General features: G+C 38.5%; 1 protein-coding gene across 1 annotated transcript in view; it reads right to left on the bottom strand.

Moving 5' to 3' along the window:
* Positions 1-5,000, bottom strand: part of LOC143026957 (carbonic anhydrase-related protein 10-like) — a 973,453-nt gene that overhangs the window by 1,385 nt on the left and 967,068 nt on the right. The gene's annotated exons all lie outside the window — the stretch shown is intronic.

Genomic DNA, 5,000 nt, shown 5'->3' with positions numbered 1-5,000 from the left:
TATATACACACACACACACACACACATATATATATATATATTTACATATATGTATATATATATATATTTACATATATGTATATATATATGTATATATATATGTATATGTATATATATATGTATATATATATGCATATGTATATATATATATATGTATATGTATATATATATGTATATATATATGTATATATATGTATATATATGTATATATATATGTATATATATATATATATATATATTTCTATTAAATGCTAAAGCACAAGTGGCGTCAATGATTTTAAGAGAACATTTCTCTAACTCTCTGTATTTCCTTTTCTCTTCATACTTCAAACTCTGAAGGAAATAGTAAAAGGCTTCAGAATGTTGATTAATTTTACCGACAGCTGTTTCAACTATTACAAATGGTCATATAAGGCCGAGTAAAAACTGCAGGGAGAGGTAACTCGTAAGGTGGGAATCTGTCTACCCTACCGAGACGGAAAGGGTAACCGGGACAACTTCCCGATGTGGGATTACATCCCGTAAGTCTGGACACAATCCCCATGTGGGTTTTTGTCCCGTGGTGACGTTCTGTATTTTCTATTGGAGGGGAGGGCATAATCAGATGAAATCTGTACATTTAAGATAGGCTTTTGTAAAGCGATGCTCACTGCCTCAGCTACTACTAAACTTCCATAATTGTTATCATGGTGGATGATTGTTGTATCTCTTATGAGATCTAATAGGGGCGGCTTTTTATCTTGGGCATTGAAAAATTGTTGGTGAATGGCTCCGTTGTTACGGTGAGCCTGCAGTCGTCTTCTTAAGGTCGTGAGGGTATGGCCGACGTAGCTAACATCGAGGGTCTTGCATGCCCCTTCAGAACATTTAAATTTATATACTACGCCGGTTTTAAATTCCTTTGGACACTCGGGGACGGTGCTGCTTTTCATAACAAGGGAGGCAATCAGGTTGGGACGGCTGAAGACTTTCAGTGAGACCCTTTCGTAGGGCTCCTGAGGTGAAACACCTCTAAAGATAATCCTACGAAGGGTATCGGCTTCCTGTCTGTAAGCAGTGCCAAAATCTAATTTATGGTAAATCATTAGGGTTTTCTCCGCGTTGTCAGCAGTGGTCTTGACTCGGGTGTGAAACTCTTCCATATTCTTCCTAATGACATCTTCTATGGTGTTACAAGAGAAACCATTATTCGTTAACACCTGTCTAATATGTTCAAGTTCTGTATGAACAGCTTTCCACGTGCTGCAATGGGAGAAAGCCCGCCTAACATAAGCACCAACTACAGACCTCTTATAAGAGTCTGGACACTCACCCCTGGCATTTAGACATCGCCCAACATTGGTATCTTTCGTGAAAATAGAAGTAGCGTAATGGTCCTCTTTCTTTTCGACAAGGACATCAAGGAAGGGAAGGGTTTTGTCCTTACTCTCTTCGATGGTAAAATTGAGGACTGAATTTGCTTTGAGGGCGTCTGCTAACTTCCTGGTATCGCTGCTTTCTCTGACGGAGATGAAAATATCATCAATATATCTGGCGTAGATCCTCGGTCTATGGTGACTATTGAAGGTCCTAGTTTCTACAGCGGCCATGTACATGTTGGCAAATAGGACACCCAGGGGTGACCCCATCGCAACACCATCCACCTGTGTATATATATATATATATATATATACATATATATATACTGTATATATATATATATATATATATATATATATATATACCGCGGGCTTCGCCCTCCCCGGCCTCGCCGGGGGCTTGGCTGCGCAAACAGCGGCCTACGGCCGCAGCTTTCCGCGCTCTAATCCCTCGTTTTCCCCTTCGGCCTCGGCCTCGGGGCGGAACCCCAACACGAGATCCCCAGCACGAAGAAGAACGCAAAGAAGAACGAGAAGAAGAACGCGAGGAAGATCGCGAAGAAGAACGCGAGGAAGAGGAGCGCGAGGAAGAAGAACGCGAGGAAGAAGAACGCGAGGTAGAAGAACGCGAAGAAGAACGCGAAGAAGAACGCGAAGAAGAACGCGAAGAAGAACGCGAAGAAGAAGAACGCGAAGAAGAACGCGAAGAAGAATGCGAAGAAGAACGCGAAGAAGAACGCGAAGAAAAACGCGAAGAAGAACGCAAGGAAGAAGAAGAAGAAGAAGAAGAAGAAGAAGAAGAAGAAGAAGAAGAAGAAGAAGAAGAAGAAGAAGAAGAAGAAGAAGAAGAAGAAGAAGAAGAAGAAGAAGAAGAAGAAGAAGAAGAAGAAGAAGAAGAACGCGAAGAAGAAGAAGAAGAAGAAGAAGAAGAAGAAGAAGAAGAAGAATACCACCTGACCCCGACTTACCCAAGCGCTTTTTCAAGAATATTTTTAGGACAAAGTGTCACCGTAATACCCTTCTGTCCCCTAGTTCCACAGCGTTTTTTAGAAGAATATTTTTATTTAAACTTATATATATATATATATATATATATATATATATATATATATATATACATATATATATACATATATATATATATATATACATATATATATATTACCGGACAAAAGTGATGACCAGGTGGGGCGGGAGGACAAGAATTTCGACCGTTTTATAAACATACCTGTAGGAGATAGTGCTGAATTCGGACATAAGTGATGACCCGGCTGTGTGTAGTGTAGGTTAAGTCTGAGTCAAGTGGCAGCACAAAATGGTGGTTAGTGTGCATTTAGCTGTTGAGGAAAGAGAATTGCTGCGGTGAGCGCTCGAAGTATTTTCTCTCCGACGCACCGCATTTTTACCATTCCAGACATCCCTATGATCCTAATATGATCTCTAGGAGGGAATATTCACGTGAAGCAGTTGCTCAAATAAATGCTTTAAAGGAATCTGACCTGCAAACCAAGCAAATAGTGCAATAAATTGGTGCCAGTGATGGGTTTCTTCACTGGCATCAGGTCCTTGAGGCGGCGGCGTACTGTCCTCACAGACACACCACCAAATAGATCTGGGTTGTCCTGTTTGATATTCCTGGCTGTAGTTCTTAGAGTAGACTCCAAAGCACGTTTCAAAATATTGTGGGCCCGACCCGAAGTCTTCTTAGGCCTACCAGACATTGGCTTTGAAGATGACAGGTTGTTCCCTCCCTCCTCGTAAAATCTGGCAACACACTGGCGCACTGTTCTCTCACTGGCACCAATTTGCTGCACTATTTACTTGGTTTGCAGGCCAGATTCCTTTAAAGCATTTATCTGAGCAATTGCTTCACATGAATATTTCATCCTAGAGGTCATATAAGTTGTCGTAGGGATGCCTGGAGTGGTAAAAATACGACACGTTTGAGATAAAAATCTACAAGCACTCACCGCAACAATCCAGCAATCCTCTTCCCACAAAAACTAGATGAACAATACCCACCATTTTATGCTGCCACGTGACTCAGACTTGTCCTATACTACATACAGCCTGGCCATCATTTATGTCCGAATTCAATACTATCACTTCTGCCCGGTACTGTATATACATACATATATATGTATATATATATATATATATATATATATATATATATATAGAATATATATGCATATATATAGAATATATATATTCATACATACATATGTATATATATATATATATATATATATATATATGTGTGTGTGTGTGTGTGTGTGTGACACACAGGAACCCACAGTCGGAAAAAATAAACTTTGAATAAAGAAGAATCCTATTTTCGGCTATCAACTGTAGCCCTCTTCAGGAAAGCACATAGGGGAGAGTACAAAGGGGACTTATAAGCTACAGAGAAGAAGAGATGTGGACAGATGATCTCACTCAGGCGCGGGGCAAACTGGAGTGGCGGAGGAAGGAGGGGGTGAGGAGAGGGGGGGGTTGTAAAGTTCGTGCCAGCTTGTTAACTGCCGCGCGTGAAATGATGTCAGGTGTCCACTGCCCTTTAGAAATATTAATATTAGGGCATTCCTCAATTAATGCTGATTCGACTATTTTCCTCCTGAAACCGCAGTGGGACTTGAACACTAATCTGGCCTTACCCCAATCGAAAGAATGATTCTTATTTTTGACATGAAGAAATACAGCCGAATTTTCTTGCCCATACCTAATTGACCTTTTATGTTCTGCCAGTCTAGTGTTCAAGTCTCTCCCGGTTTGACCCAAGTAAACAAAATCACAATCTTTGCAGGGCAAACAATAAACACCAGGTGACTCAACTTCCTTCGGTTTTTGTTGAACGCTCCTTCGGTTTTTTGTTGAACCTCGGACTGTGGGTTCCTGTGTGTCATTTACAAATGTGCTACTACATTTCTGTTTAGAAATATATATATATATATATATATATATATTTATATATATATATATATATATATATATATATATATATATTCGTGTGTGTATGTGTGTGTGTGTGTGTGTGTGTGTGTGTGTGTGTGTGTGTATATGTGTGTGTGTGTGTGTGTGTGTGTGCATGTGTGTGTGTTTGTGTATGTGTCTATGAATATATATACATATATATATATATGTATATATATATGTATATATATATATATATATATATATATATATATATATATATATATATATATAAGCCTTGTCAACCTACTCAAAAAATTGGATATCAAAGTAGCTTTTAAATATAATCACATCATTAAGAAAAATTTAATTAGGAACAGCCCTCCTAACAACAACGGTGTGGTCTATAGAATTCCTTGCCAAGATTGTAAAAAAAATTATATTAGACAAACTAGGAAAAACTTGGAAACAAGGATTTTCCAACATAAATATAGTGTGAAATCTGCCCAGGAAAATAATGCGTTATTTCAACATAAAGCATTATAAAACCATCATATTTATTGGTCTAAGGCAGCAATTTTAGCCAAAGGAAAAAGCCTACAAGAAAGAAATATAATAGAATCTTGCTTAATATCAGGCACGTTTGATAAAAATATAAACTATGGTAATTTAAAATGCGATGAATTGGTAACCCAAATTGTCACCAATATCTTTCCGCCAGATTGAGCC

This window comes from Oratosquilla oratoria, chromosome 7 (genome assembly GCF_046742065.1).
Source record: "Oratosquilla oratoria isolate Oo_2021 chromosome 7, ASM4674206v1, whole genome shotgun sequence".
In the NCBI taxonomy this organism is placed as follows: Eukaryota; Metazoa; Arthropoda; class Malacostraca; order Stomatopoda; family Squillidae; genus Oratosquilla; species Oratosquilla oratoria.
This window is presented reverse-complemented; position numbering and strand designations above follow the sequence as displayed.